The sequence below is a fragment of the Dermacentor variabilis genome, chromosome 8 (assembly GCF_050947875.1).
Source record: "Dermacentor variabilis isolate Ectoservices chromosome 8, ASM5094787v1, whole genome shotgun sequence".
Taxonomy (NCBI): Eukaryota; Metazoa; Arthropoda; class Arachnida; order Ixodida; family Ixodidae; genus Dermacentor; species Dermacentor variabilis.
In genome coordinates, this window is record NC_134575.1 from 154158572 (window position 1) to 154174482 (window position 15911).

Sequence of the window (15911 nt, forward strand, 5' to 3'; positions counted from 1 at the left end):
CCCACAGCCATGTGAGGTGCGACTCCAGCAGCGGTGCAGTTACTCTGCAGCCAGCTGAGAGGAGGTGGCGCTTCAGTTTCTGCATGCCAATAACATTCCATTTTATTGCGTGTCAACGCCCGTGATTGGGTCCACAAAGTTCACGCTGTGGTTTAGTTTCCCATTGCAGATTGAGGCTCGCTCCGTTTCCGTTAGCATCCACTAAGTTCGGCATGCAGTTGTATGCGGCATATTCATCACTGTGGATGGTGGTCCCCGGTTCAACGTAGGCTGCAATAATGGGGCCTAGCGTCGCCGCGTCTCGTCTGTCGACCTTGAATAGTCGGAGCTGCCCGGTGGTCACGCAGATCATGCCGAATACCCATGGTCCACGATCTGCAATGCCGCCGTGATTTTGGCGGCTTGGCGGAACGTTGTCGCCCGTGTTACGTTTCGCCTACGACGCGCGGTATAGCCGGCGCGGATGCAACGGACGCCGGGGCTTCGTTCAAAGCGGCGGACATTTTGGCCCGTTCAGCGCTTCCGCAACGCCTCCCTGCCAAGCGCGTCCAGGCATGTTCCAATGCCACGTGTCTTCGTATGTGCGTGTGTGTGTGTGTGTGCATGTTGGTGCCCACGCTTGTCAAAGCGCGGCAGCCGGGGAGAGGAGCTCCCCAACTGTGAAGCGAAGAGGTCTGATCGGCGCCGGCCCGGCGGATGCGTCACCTTCTAGTCTCAACGTGCCCGAGCGGCGCCGTCACGTGCGCCCCATCCAGAGCCGTTCCTTCTTGCCCTCGACTCCGAGAGTATAAAAGCAGCTGCCCCGGACGCCAAGAGAGGCTCCGATTTCTTCCGTCGAGTAACGTGGTCTCTCGTCTCTCCACTTCGGTCGACCTGACCGGCCGCTGTTTTGCGATGGTAGAATAAATAAGTTGTTCTGTTAGCAGTCGACTCATGCTTTGCCAGGACCTTCGGATGCTTCCAGTTGTGCCACAGGCTGTCAGGCCAACGCTACCCTTGGGGCTTGCGACCCAGATGCAACAACTGTTTGTCAGCGGTGAGATCGCGACAACGGAGGCCAGCAGCGAAGATATGCGGTTGACTGTATGCTGAGCAGCACAACGACCATCCGGGAGCAGTGCAACGAGCCCTGTGTGATGACTGGTTGCCTGCAGCGGAACGACTGCGCTGAATTCTTGGCTGCGCGGTTTGGTGAGTGCAGGACTTTCTTCTTCTGAGTTTTGCCAGGCTTTTGTTAGTGTCAGAAACAGAGCTGGTAATTGTGGTTGTCATTGCTGCCGGGTTAGTTTGCGGCAAGACAATAGTAGGCAGTAGAGAAAGCAGCATTCAGAGCAGCCATGGATTGGAAGTCGTTGCGCAAACCGAAATTGCTGGAGCTTGCAAGAGAGTTGGGTCTGGATGTCTCAGACAAACTCAGAAAACCAGAACTGCTAAGGGCTATTCTTGCGTTACAAGCTGAGGATGACGAGCTGACGGAATGCCTTGAGACCATTGAGGAGAGGGAGACGTCAAAAAGACAGGAGCGCGAACGTAAAGAACAGAAAGAGAAAGATGAGCGCGAACGTAAAGAACAAAATGAGAGACAGGAGCGCGAACGTAAAGAACAGAAAGAGAAAGAAAAATTGGAGGACGCTTAAGCTTCGCCTTCAAGAGTGGAACGTGACAGCGTTCCCGTCGACCCGCCAAGGGGTGTAAGACAATGGGCTACGGCGCAGCGACTACGCGCCCCGCATCTGACGCGGTGAGCGTCGAGCAACGCAGCGTTCGGCGCGACAATGAAATGTGCGCCTGAGCAAGCGACGCACGCCTGAGCAGAAACAGCTCGTTTCTAAGGCAACGCCGCGTTCACTAGAGGCGCTTTTGTACCGCTTTGAAGCATCGAACTCGTGGCTCAGTGGTAACGTCTCCGTCTCACACTCCGGAGACCCTGGTTCGATTCCCACCCAGCCCATCTTGCAAGTTGTTTTTTATTAATGAAGTGCCTGCTGGGATTTATCGCTCACGGCCAACGCCGCCGACACCGACGCCGACGACACCGGCTTTTCTGCGACACGAGCTCCTTAACGCTGTCGCGTTAAAAAGAGGAGCGCGACCATCAACACGCTTCGGAAATGAATCGTCTCGAGGTAGAGATGGAACGCGCTCGTAATGGAAGTCAGGCACATGGTGCAGGAGAAGGAGTATCGTTCAAAATGACTGACCTGATGCAGCCGTTTAAGCTCTGAGAGGACATTGGTTTGTTGCTGGTTAACTTTGAGTGAACGTGCGAGAAGCAGGGGTTCTCTCGGGAAACGTGGCCACAGCGCTTGCTCACATTGTTACCCGGCGAGGCGGCCGACGTAGTCGCTCGCTTGAAGAGAGAGGAGGCAGAGGATTTCGACCAAGTGAAATCGAATCTGCTAAAAAAGTACAGGCTGTCAGCGGAGGCGTTCCGTCGGAAGTTTCGGGAAAATGAGAAAGGCAGAAGTGAGTCATATACAGAGTTTGCCTACAGACTTATGTCACACATGCAGGAGTGGCTCAAAGAAGAGAAAGCGTTTGGTGACCACGAGAAAGTTCTGCAGTGTTTCGGGCTGGAACAGTTTTATAGTCGGTTACCTGAGAACGTGCGGTACTGGGTCTTGGATAGGCCAGACGTTAGTACGGTGGCTAAAGCCGCTGAGCTAGCCAAGGAGTTTGTGACGCGTCGGGCTCGCGGAGCTAAGGACGGTCAAAAGGGTGAATTTGGCTCCAAGTTTGAGAGGCCGAAGTTCACACCCATCAGAGCAAGGGGGGACCCACGTAGTGCGGATGCGAGTGAAAGCAGTCCGACCGAACGTAAGGAGACGGCGGCAGCCGAAGCCGAACGCAGGAAGCGGTTCGAGACGAGGGAAGCGCGCGTTTGTTATACGTGCCAGAAGCCAGGTCACTTTTCGGCGCAGTGTCCAGAAACAAAAACAAAAGTCGTGTTTTTGTCATTATGCAGCACTGACGGGAACATGAAGCTTCTCGAGCCTTACATGCGAGACCTCCTCGTGAACGGGAAAGATTGCCGAGTGCTTCATGATTCCGCAGCTACAATGGATGTAGTTCACCCCTCCTACGTAGAACCCGATATGTTCACGGGCGAGTGCGCATGGATCAAGCAAGCCGTGGAAGCTCATAGGGTGTGCCCGCCCGTAGCAAAAGTGCTTATTGAAGGACCTTTCGGAGCACTTAAGACGGAGGCCGCAGTGTCATCTATGCTGCCCCCCCCCCAGTACCCGTACCTATTTTCGAACAGGTCCGATCACCTCCTGCGCGAGAAGGGGCTTTTGTTTGGTGAGGCTAACCAGATCGAGAGTTCGGGAGCTCGCTGCAAAGGCGGTAGTTGCGGGGCCGACGTTGTCGAACAATGAGAAAGGGTCGGAGGCGCAGCAACCTGATATTCTGAGCACGTCCAAACTGAATCCAATCGAGCCTGTAGCGTTGAAGGCACCATATACTGGAGAGGACATGCCCGACACGGGAAAGCTAGAAGAGCTATCTGCAGATTTGCTCATCGCGCCTACGTCAGATGGACTTAATAGGTTGCTAAAAGTCAGCCGGTCGGCTTTGATAGCCGAGCGAAAAAAGGATGGCAGCCTAGAAAACATGCGCTACAATGTCAAGGAAGGTATCGCCAAGAAAAATGCTCGTTTTGTGGAAAGAGGTGGGGTGCTGTACCGAAAGTATCTAGACTGCAGGGGAGTGGAGTTCGATCAGCTGAGCGTGCCTCAGTGCTACCGTCAGGATCTGTTGCGCTTGTCGCATGGAGGTTCGTGGTCCGGACACCTAGGGGTTAAGAAGACTAAGGACCGTCTCTTGCAAGAGTACTATTGGCCAGGGTGTTTCCGTGACGCAGAACACTTTGTGAGGACATGTGACACCTGTCAGCGGGTGGGCAAACCAGGGGACAAATCGAGGACGCCGTGGAAGTTGGTACCTATCATTACGGAGCCTTTTAGACGGCTCGTTATTGATACAGTGGGACCTCTGCCGGAAACAACCATGGGGTGCAGACATATTTTGACTGTGATCTGCCCAGCGACAAAGTTCCCTGAAGCAGTGCCACTTAAAGAACTCAGCTCAGTTGAGATAGTCAATGCACTAATGTCCATATTTGCGCGAGTTGGTTTTCCTGCGGAAATACAGTCAGATCAGGGCACAGTGTTTACTAGCGCTTTGACGACAGCCTTTCTCGAAAGGTGCGGGGTAAAGCTGTTACACAGCTCAGTGTACCACCCTCAGTCGAATTCCGTTGAGAAGCTCCACTCCGTCATGAAGCGCGTGTTGAGAGCATTGTGTTTTGAACAACAAACTGACTGGGAGCTTTGTCTGCCTGGGGTGATGTTTGCATTAAGGACCGCGCCGCATGCGGCTACGGGGTTTTCGCCAGCTGAGCTGGTCTACGGTCGCTCGCTACGGTCTCCGCTTCGCATGCTTCGAGACTCGTGGGAAGGCAGGGGCGACGACCCAGTCGTGGTGGAGTACGTGCTTAGGCTCCTCGAACGCTTAAGAAGGGCACAGGAGTTGCCAGGTGAAGCAATGGCAAAGGCCCACCCGAAGGCCAAGGTTTATTATGATCGGACAGCCAGGACCCGTCGTTTTGAGGTGGGCGATGAGGTAATGATATTGCGCACATCGCTAAAAAACAAACTCGACGTGCAGTGGGCGGGCCCAGCACGGATTGTTCAAAAACTGTCGGACGTCAACTACGTGGTGAGTCTGCCAGGAAAACGGAAAGCACAGCAAGTTTACCTCTGTAATCTGCTCAAACCCTATAGACAACGGGAAGCAGTGGTGTGTATGATGGTAAACGTTCCCGAAGAGCTTCCGGTCGAGCTTCCGGGACTAGGCTCAGTGACGAACAGGGAAGACACCGATCAAGTCATTAGTGACTTAATCAGTAAAGCACCGCTGTCGCCTGAGCAGAAAACCGAACTACACCTGCTCTTACAAGAGTTTCAAGGTCAGTTCTCCGAGAGGCCTGGTAGGACTTCTGTCCTTACTCATGACATAGAACTTACCTCCCCAGAGCCAGTACGATCCAAGGTGTACCGGGTGTCGCCCCGCCAGCGCGATATTGTTGAGGCTGAGGTAAAGAAAATGCTACAGCTCGGTGTTATTGAGGCGGGTGAGAGTGATTATACCTCCCCTTTGATTTTAGTTGAGGTACCGGGCAAGGAACCTCGTCCTTGCGTCGACTACCGCAGGCCTAATTCCATACCTAAGGATCAAATTTATCCGATCCCTAACATCGAGGAGCGCCTTGAGAAAGTTAGTAGCGCCCAGTTTATTTCCACCCTAGATCTTGTCAGGGGTTATTGGCAGGTTCCACTTACAGAAGAGGCTAGTAGGTATGCGGCGTTCATTTCACCAATGGGAACATTCCGTCCTAAAGTTTTGAGTTTTGGTTTGAAGAACGCGCCATACTGCTTTTCAAGCCTCATGGACAAAATGTTGCGGGGACAGGAAGAATTCGCTTTACCGTATTTAGACGACGTAGCGATATTCTGCGCATCCTGGTCTGAGCATATGGCACACTTGCGGGCAGTGCTAACCCGCCTGCGCGAAGCGGGCTTGACAGTCAAGGCTCCCAAGTGCCAGTTAGCACAGGCCGAGGTTGTCTACCTCGGTCACGTGATTGGACGGGGTCGTCGCCGCCCCTCTGAAATAAAGGTGGCCGCTGTGCGAGACTTCCCGCAGCCGCGCACAAAGACCGATATTCGGTCGTTCTTAGGTGTCGCCGGCTACTATCAGAGGTACATCCCCAGGTACTCTGATATCGCGGCTCCCCTGACGGATGCTCTAAGAAAAACAGAGCCCCAAACAGTCGTCTGGGACGAGACAAGGGAAATAGCTTTTAGCGCCCTAAAGAGCGCCCTAACAAGCCAGCCTGTGCTACGATCGCCAGACTACACAAAAGGGTTCGTTGTTCAGTGCGATGCTAGTGAGCGAGGCATGGGCGTTGTACTGTGCCAACGGGAAAATGGAGAAGTGGAACACCCCGTCCGGTATGGTAGTCGTAAGCTGACCAGTCGTGAGCAGGCGTACAGCGCCACCGAGAAAGAGTGTGCGTGTCTCGTGTGGGCCGTTGAGAAATTGTCATGCTACCTAGCCGGCTCGAGGTTTATCATTGAGACGGATCACTGCCCTCTCCAATGGCTGCAGACCATCTCTCCCAAAAATGGCTGCCTCCTGCACTGGAGCCTCGCTTTGCAACAATATTCCTTTGAGGTGCGTTACAAAAAGGGGAGTCTCAACGGTAACGCCGATGGCTTAAGTCGAGGCCCCTAACGTAGGAATGAGCCTCAAAGTTATTTGTTAGTGATGTTTTCTTGCTGAGGCAGGATTTTTAACACATTGCTTTTGTTTAGTGTTTCAAAGTGATGACGTGCTTTCTAGTGCAATTTTCCAATTTGTGGACGCGTTCTGAGTGCTGCTAGACTGTAAGGAACAAGGCAGTAGTATAAAAGGGGAAAGAGCCTGGCATGGCTTAGTGAGGGTTGTGTCGTGCTTGCTGACTGAGCGGTTGGGTTTCGGCGTAGTTCTAACGCTTGCTGGGAACGAGAACAAAAATGGCAACTCTCCCGAAGTCACTTTGCAGTGTCCTGTGTGAACCTGAACGTGAGAACGAGGTCTTCTCTGTGCGCGGCGCTCAAGAAACGCCGAAGGACGACCGACTTCGGTTATGAGCATCATCGAGCGACATCCCTCCGGACAGCGGATGCAGTCCCCTGACCATCGGGATCTCCTTCTCCCGGCGGGGCGGTCTGTTACGTTTCGCCTACGACGCGCGGTATAGCCGGCGCGGATGCAACGGACGCCGGGGCTTCGTTCAAAGCGGCGGACATTTTGGCCCGTTCAGCGCTGCCGCAACGCCTCCCCGCCAAGCGCGTCCAGGCATGTTCCAATGCCACGTGTCTTCGTGTGTGCATGTTGGTGCCCACGCTTGTCAAAGCGCGGCAGCCGGGGAGAGGAGCTCCCCAACTGTGAAGCGAGGAGGTCACACCGGCGCCAGCCCGGCGGATGCGTCACCTTCTAGTCTCAACATGCCCGAGCGGCGCCGTCACGTGCGCCCCATCCAGAGCCATTCCTTCTTGCCCTCGACTCCGAGAGTATAAAAGCAGCTGCCCCGGACGCCAAGAGAGGCTCCGATTTCTTCCGTCGAGTATCGTGGTCTCCCGTCTCTCCACTTCGGTCGACCTGACCGGCCGCTTTTCTGCGATGATAGAATAAACAAGTTGTTCTGTTAGCAGTAGGCTCATGCTTTGCCAGGACCTTCGGATGCTTCCAGTTGTGCCACAGGCCGCCAGGCCAACGCTTCCCTTGGGGCTTGCGACCCGATTGCAACACCCGTCATCAGGCGGCCTCGATTGTATTTTCGCTTTCCACGAAGGAGGCATTCATCAATTTTCACAATCCTCCCGGGGCCACCGAGTGGGGGTCGCGCCAGCAGCTCATCCCGCACAACCTCACGAGCTATCACGGGCGTGCACCCGCAAAAAAAAAAAAAAAATAGAGAGTTATTGGCAGAAAGTGAAGCGCCACCTCCTCTCCGCCGGCTGCAGAGTAACTGCACCGCTGCTGGAGTCGCACCTCACATGGCTGTGGGGTGCACGCGCTGCAAAGACTCATTTCTGCGTTTGTTAGAAGCGATCGCTCGGCGCTACCCAGTGTGAAGGTACATGACAAAGTAAGTGAATACAAAGCGGAGTTTTCTGACCCTTTGCTTTTGCATGAATGTTTCCCGGCATTGCTGCGCGCTTACATACACGGTACGCCCGCGGCGCAGCACTTCCGCGCTAAGCGACGCTCACTTTGCTCACTTCGTATTTATATATAAGTGCGAGCAGCGAGCGATGTGTTCAAAGACCAGTGCAAAAAGCGAACGCGCACCAAGTCTGTGCGCCTGTACCAAGCCGCGACGAATGGAAAGCAGCCACAAGCGATCGTATAAAAGCCTAGTGCAAAAACCAGACCCAGACCGATCTGCGCTCGAAGAAGCAACTGTATAAGAGCCTAGTGCAGAAACCAGGCGCACAGCAATCTGCGCTCGGAAAAGCGCGCGCGAGCACGTAGCCAGCCGCGCCAATCCAATCCAGAAGCCAGAGAAGGGGGGTAAGTAATGTGAGACACTAAGCTCAGTGTCATCCAATACCGGTGAGTCGTTTAACATCGCTGCTTCAATTGCTATGTAATTTATTCGTCTCGTTAACTTACAGGCGGAGGCAAGTCAACGAACTAGATGCTGCATTACATGTGGGCAGTCAGGACCCTCCGTTGTTGTTTCCGAAATAAACTTTCAGTTGCGAGGCCGCCATTATACACCCATTCACGAAAGAGAAAGCGATATCGGAACGCGCGTCACATTTTTCATCTCGTTGTAGCCGTAGCCATAAGTGACTGAGTTGCCTTATCAATATATATTTTTTTCGAGGAGGCCGCCAACTTCTTTTGTTCACAGAACTGAATAACCTTTTGATAAACTAAAGCTAAAGTACTGAATTTAATGTATTAAACAGTTGCACACATGATAATTCACCCATATTTCGTACCTGTTGGTTCCAAATGTTCTTGCTGTTCAGTTTGGCTTACCTCAGGACATTTATTTTTGCAGTAGTGAAGCGGTGCATCACTTTCATGCACAAAAAGAATGCATCATTTCTAATAGCTTCATGTCTTTCATCTATTTGCTTGTGAAATCAGCAGTGTGACCTCTTCTAGTGTATAAACGGCGCACAAATGTTCTTATTTGTGATCTTAATAATACTTAAGCCGTTGACATGCATTTTAGTTACGCAGACATCAATTTTACGGAGAGTAACCATATTTATTTACCATGCTGCTTAAGCACCCTGGAACAAACAGTGTACATTGGCCTGTGTTCTGTAGTCACGAACCATTGCAATGTATATGTCGCACCTTTTCGCATTTTATATTGCAAAATTGTGCTTATTCAATTTCTTATGCAGTCAAAATTTCTGTTCCAGACATGCAGTAATGAGGATGGCACCAGTATAGAGCAACACACTCCATGCACTAAATAGAAGCTGCTGTCTACTACAACAAGGTCATTGTGTGGACTTTGGCTGCTACTACAAGGTAAACAACACCTGGTTCAGAAATAAATATGCTTGATATATGCTGTATTGGCTTGCTAGTCTTGAGTTACATGTGATTTGTTTGTAGCAGATGATATGAACGTTTGTTCATGTTTACAGTTCAGCATAATTGGTTCGAATATGAAAGAAAACACTACATGAGTTTGTATAATCTCTGCTGTATCTCATGTGCCATTGTTCTACCTCAACAGAGTATGTGCAAAGTACATCTTGGTCATCACGGGAGCCCCCATCTACACCAACAGGAAGGGGCTGGAGCTGAATTCGCAAGACCACGAACAAAGAAGCCGTTCCAGAATTATTTGGATGAGATATCAAGTCTACGGACGACTGTTTCAAGAGTGAAAAGAGCCTACGCCATCATTCCACCAGCACGGATATTGGCCGAGTCATCCAGGTACCTCAACAACAAAAATTCTGTGTCTTCAGATGCACCTTCAACCTCTGAACAAGCACAGACGACGCTGGCTAAGAGTGTTCTGTCAGCTTGCCCTTCCTTAGTGAGCTTCCTGGCCTTGCCAATTCGTGCCAAGTATAGTTTTGTTTCAATGAATGCAAGCTTTTTTCATTCCACATTTTTGTTAGAGATCATTCCTATTCCTCATCCAAACACTAAAAGTCAACCGATTATTTGCTCATACTTAATACCAGTCACTGTCTAAAAGCATAACATATCTGTAGCAGTACTTTCTAGTGTATGTTGCCATGTGCAATTCCTCTCCTGAAATAACTGATGCGGCATTGGCGTGTGTCTTGCATTAACCTTTACACTGTGTGCTATGTAGCATTTAACTTTTGTTAATGTTTGTGGCTTTCAGTGATTTAAAGGTAGGGTGGCTTCTTTCTTGAATGCAAGCTCTCTCATTCCCATATTGAACTCCTAGTTTCATTCATGATTGCTATTCTTGCTCGATAGCCTGTGTTTTTGTGCAAGCTACATTGAAGTGATTGATTGCAGAATCTGGTTGCGCTGCTGTCTGACTTGGTACTTGTCACCGTGTTACGTTTCTCATATGTGGGAGCCTGGTCAATTGCATTGGGCAACAGTCTCTCGAGGCAACCACCTGCTCCTATAGTCCGCACAGTGACTTAGACTGCGAATTTACACGCACCGTGGTTGGTGCTCCCCGTTCCGTCCTTTCCTGCTGCTGCCGTGTGCAAATTTTGCTTGTGGCCTTCCTCGGCCATAATTTGGCTTCAACGGAGACTCTCATACATAATTACATGGTTCTAAGTGTATGAAGTTGATATCCACATGTGTGGAAAGGCCTGCAAAAGTGGCTGCAAAATGGTGATGTCCCAAAACCGACCATGCCCATAATAGAGAATGTGGGGGACCAAGTGTGAATTACACATTAGAGGCATGCAAAAGAAAAAAAGAAACATGCATGTTGGAAAGGCGGTAACACCAAAATGCCGGGCACTCCATGTCGCTGTGTTGGCTGTGGCAACAGATGCTTGCGTCACCCGATTGCTTCGCAATGCAATTGAGTTGCTCATATTCAACGCCGACTGTCGGTGCAAACACGTGGGACACACTGTACAATCTGCTTGCGCTGCTGGTTGCTGCTTGTTACCAGACTGCTATGTGTGACGAAGGCAAGCACTATGCCTAAAGTCGGACGGTTGAATGTGCCGCAAGCAACCCGTGTGCGTGTATGCTCACTGTTGTCATGTAGATTGTAGCCAATGTATAGATTGAGCGTTATGTTAGAGTATGCTGAAGTGATTTGATTTCAGAATCTTGTTTCAATGTTGTCCCACTTAGTCATGGTTGCCGTGTTACATTTCTGGGATGTGGCAGCCTGTTCAGTTGCATTGGCCAACGGCCTCTCGAGGTAAGCACCTGCTCCTGCAGTCTGCACAGTGACACAAACTCCCTGTTTACATGTACTGCTATTGGTACTCCCTGTTTGTCCTTTCCTGCTGCAGCCATGGGTAAAGTGTGCTTGTGGCCTTCTTTGGCGTGAACAGAGACTATCATACATGATTACATGGTTTGAAGCGTATGAAGTTGATATCCACATAAGGTGGAAAGGCCTGTAAACGTGGCTGCGAAATGGCAATTCCCACAAAACAGACCACAACCATATTGAGAGCAGATGGGGCACCAAGTGTGAGCGACACATTAGCGGCCACCGAAAGAACAAAAAGAAATGTGCATGTAGGAAAGGAGGTAACGCTATGCCGGGTAGTTCATGTTGCTGTGTTGGCTATGGCAGCAGGTGCCTGCGTCACCCAATTGATTCGCAGTGCAAGTTACGGCGACTGTCAGTGCAAACAGGTGGGGCACTGTCCAATCTGCTTGTGCAGCTGGTTGTCACTCGTTACTACACCACCATGTGCGATGTAGGCAAGCACTGTGCCTGAAATCGGATAGCTGAATGTGCTGTAATTGACCTGTAGTGCGTGAATGCCCACTGTTGTCATGTGGATCTTAGCCAATGTACAGTGTATTGTCTGAACCCTATGCGGTGATTGAATGTAGAGTCTAATTTGATAATGGTCGCCGTGTGATGTTTCTTCGATGTGGCGACCTAGTCAGCTGCACGGGCAACAGTCTCCCGAGGTAACCATCTGCTCCTGCAGTCGACGCAGCGACAAAGACTCCCAATTTACATGCACCGTAATTGGTGCTCTCCCCATTCAACATTTCCTGCTGCAGCCGCCAGCAAATTATGCTTGTGGGCCTTCATCGGCCGTGATGTGGCGTGAGCGGAGACCAGCACACGTTATTACATGGTCCGAAGTTGATAGCCACATGGGTGGAAAGGCTTGCAAAAGTGGCTGCAAAATGGTGATGCCCATATTGAGAATGTGGGGCGCCAACTATGAGTTACACATTAGCGGCCCCCGAAAGAACAAAAAGAAACGTGCAGGTTTGAAAGGCGGGAACGCTAAAATGCCGTTTAGTCCATGTCGCTGTGTTGGTTGCGGCAGCAGATGCCTTGCGTCACCCGATTGCTTCGCAATGCAAGTTACTGCGACTGTCGATGCAAACAGGTGGTGCACTGCCCAATTTTCTTGCGCTACTGATTGTCGCTCGTTACCAGATCGCCATGTGCGACGACGAAAGTGAGCAGTTTACGTGCTCGCGTTAATGGTTTCAGCGCATCTCAACATGCAAATTTTATTTCTCATCTTGTATGAGAAGGTGCACTGCTTTGCTTCTGCCAATAAAGCCGCACGTCCTGTTCACTCACTTGTGGCTTGTTTATATGGGCGCCAGTAGAGGCTAGCTTGTCCTCTACGTATACTGAACTGATCTGTGTGCACTTCCACAAGATGTGTGCCATGTCTGCGTGTTCGTGTTTGCAGAGCTTGCAGCTTGCGTCTGGATGTTGTGTTGAATTTATTCTGTTTAAGTGTACTGGGTTTGGGAACGTTCTGGTTTGCAATCTTCTCCAATCTGTTTCTTGAGACCTGTCGAGTTGTTTGTGGGGTTGTGGGTATGCTTCTCTTTGTTTCGTGTAGTGTGTCAGTATGTTGTGGTACGTGACCAGTCTGCACCTGTCGTCTTTTATCGCTTCTTCGTCGTCGTCGCCTCCTCCGTCTTCTCCATCGCCTCCGCCGCAGTCCTTCCCCCTTCCCTGGGGGTTGCGGGTTGTTGGGCCGTCACTGTCCGTGCCACGGTGGGTTAGTTTTCGCGCGACTCGGTGGGCCTTCTTGTTGAGGTTGGGAGGGGCATTCATGGTAACTTCTCCCATATGTGCCGGGATCCATTTGAGGTATTTGGGTGTAATTGTGCCGTTCTTAAGGTCTTCTGCTCTGTGGTTCAGGATTTTGGCCGCCTCGGTGGAGACCCAGCCCTTTGTGAAATTCCTAATAGCCGTCTTGGAGTCGCTGATTATTGTTCTGTATAGTTGCCGACTGCTGATTATAGCCAATGCGATTGCCGTTTCTTCCGCTGCCTCCGACGATCTAGTCCTTACGGAGCCCGCAGTCACGGTCTTTTCTTTCGTGCATATTTCCGCCATTGCGAAGAGGGAGTTACCTTTGTCAGCGCCGACACCACCATTGTCGTCCCTGTTTCGGGGGTACCGTGCGGCGTCTACGAAGAGCGCCCCCTCCCGCACGCCGTGGTTTTTGAGAATCGTTTTCGTGCGGCATTTTCTTCTCTCGACATTGTGCACGGGGTGCATGTTCTTCGGGATATTTTCCGTGTTAATTGCGGCTCGGACGTCTGGGTGAATCTGCATCTTGGGGCCGTTCATACCGTGGTAGTTTATGCCGATCTTTTCCATGATTTCTCTGCCCGCCTTGGTTCCGGAGAGTCTTTCGAGTTGCGCTATTCTCTGTGCTTCTGCGATCTCCTCCAGCGTGTTATGCACCCCGAGTTGCAGTAACCTTTCGTTTCTTGTGTATTGGGGGAGACCCAGTGCTGTTCTGTACGCTTTTCTAATGAGCGCGTCGATCCTGTCTTTCTCGGCCTTTTTCCAGTGGACGAATGCCGCCACGTACGCGACGTGGCTGATCGCGAAGGCCTGAACGAGCCGTACGACGTTTCTTTCTTTAATGCCCCTCCTGTTGTTGGAGACTCTCTGTATTAACCGAATGGCCGCCGTGACTTTCTTTTCCAGGCGTGTTATAGTTTCCGTGTTTGTTCTCCTGGCTTCGATCCAGAGACCCAGGACTCGAATCTTTTGGACCATGGGTATCTCCGTGCCTTTCCTCGTGGTTAATCTGATTCCCCTTTTGTGTAGTTCCACTACGTCTCTGGACGTCTCTACCTGGGGCGATAGAGCAGCAGTTCCGATTTTTCCGGTGAGCATTCAAGTCCGGTGCCCTCTAGATGATTTTCGATTGCCTCCACCGCCCCTTGATGTCTGTTCTCCATATCGCCCTCGCTTGCGTCTTTCGTGGTCCAAATCGTAATGTCGTCTGCATAAACGGTGTGATTAGTGCCTTCTATTCGGTTCAGTTTTTCCGATAGTCCGATCATGACGAGGTTGAAGAGCATCGGTGACACGACGGACCCTTGCGGCGTGCCAGCGCTGCCCATGTCCACCTGGATACTCTCCTCCTCGTCCAGTCTGATTCTGGCTGTTCTTCCCGTAAGGAAATTTCGGATAAAATTATACGTTCGTTCGCCCAGGCAGAGTTGCACGATTCTGTCGTGTATGGCCGTGTGCTTGACCCTGTCGAAGGCCTTCTTTAGATCAAGTCCAAGTATTGCCCTCAAGCCCTGCCCCGTCGTATCTATGACTTGCTCCTTTAGTTGTATCATGGCGCCTTGTGTAGAGAGCCCTCTTCTGAAGCCAATCGTGTTGCTGTGGTACAGGTTGTTTGACTCCGGGTAGCCGTTAACTCTACTCAGCAAGCGTGCTCCATCACTTTACCAACGCAGGAAGTGAGAGAGATCGGCCGCATGTTCTGTATTTCTAAGGGTTTACCCGGCTTCGGGATGAGGATCACGTCGGACCTCTTCCATTCGTCGGGTATCCCGCCGTTCCGCCAGCACTCGTTGATGTAGTCTGTCAAGCGGCACGTTGCCTGGTCGTCCGGGTTCCGGAGCATCTTGTTAACAGGTCACGTTGTCGGGGCCCGGAGCCGACTTGGTCTTGATGGTCTGCAGGACGGCCTTGATTTCTTGCTGGGAGAAATCTCTGTCGAGGTCTTCGTTGGGAGAGCCCGAGTAGTTCCGGTGTTCAACGGCTGGAGGTCTCTCAAGGTAGAGCTTGACGATTTCATCACCCATTTCACGGATGTTTCCTTTGTACTTGTGTCTGGTCATTTCCGCTTGGTCATTTCCGCTTTCGCCGCTGTCTTCGTTCCCGACGGGTTGAGCAGGTGCTTGAGGATCTTCCACGTCTTGCCCGTGTTGATGTTGCCGTCCATGGCGTCGCATACCTCGTCCCAATCCTGATTGCATAACTGGGCGCAGTGTGCATCGATGGTCTTGTTTAGTTCCGCGATTTTGCGCCTTGGATTTCTATTGTGTTTTTGCCCTTGCAGCCGTTTCTGGATGGATTTTTTGGCTTGTACGAGGTGCACGAGCCTGCTGTTCATCCGCGGAGAGTGACCACCACCGTTGTCGTCGTCTTCATGTTCGCGTCGAGCCTCCCAGTCGTCCCACTCCATCTCGGTCGTGGCCTTTTCTACGGCTCGTACCAGCTCTCCGTTCCATTCCTCTATGTTTCTTATGAGTCCCTGTTCTTTTTAGTCTCTGATTTTGCAGAATTTGTCCCAGTCTACTAGCCGGAACTTCTGTTTTATTCTCTTCGTGACGCGGGCCTCTCCTAGGGCTATGCTGAGTATCCTGTGATCGCTCCCCAGGTCCTCGAAGGTGTTCTCCCAGGTGATTCTCCCGGCTCTCCTGCATAGCGTTAGGTCTGGTGTGGTGTCCCTATGGGGGCCCGCACCCACTCTGGTGTGTGACGCCCGCTCGTTGAGAAGGGTTAGGCCGGCCTTTTCTATGAGGTCGGCCAGATTTTATCCCTTCGTGGACGAGTGTCCATATCCCCACTGCGTGTGTGGAGCGTTGAAGTCCCCTCCGATGACGAGCCTGTTGTCGCCGGCGATGGTCAACGTTTCGTTTAATAAATCTTCGAAATTGTGTGTTAGGCCTTTTTTTGGACGGGCTGCTGTAGACGTTCAGGACGAAAGTGCTGCTCTCCTTCTTGCTGCGTGGCACGACTTCTATGAGGATGTGGCTAATGTCCGTAATTTTTCTCATAATTCTCGGGATCGCGACCAGTTCTTTTTTGACTAATGTGGTCACGACTATGTCCCTCCCCGTCCCATTTGTGCGTTGTTTGTGGGTGGCGTACCCGGCAATTTTGGCGT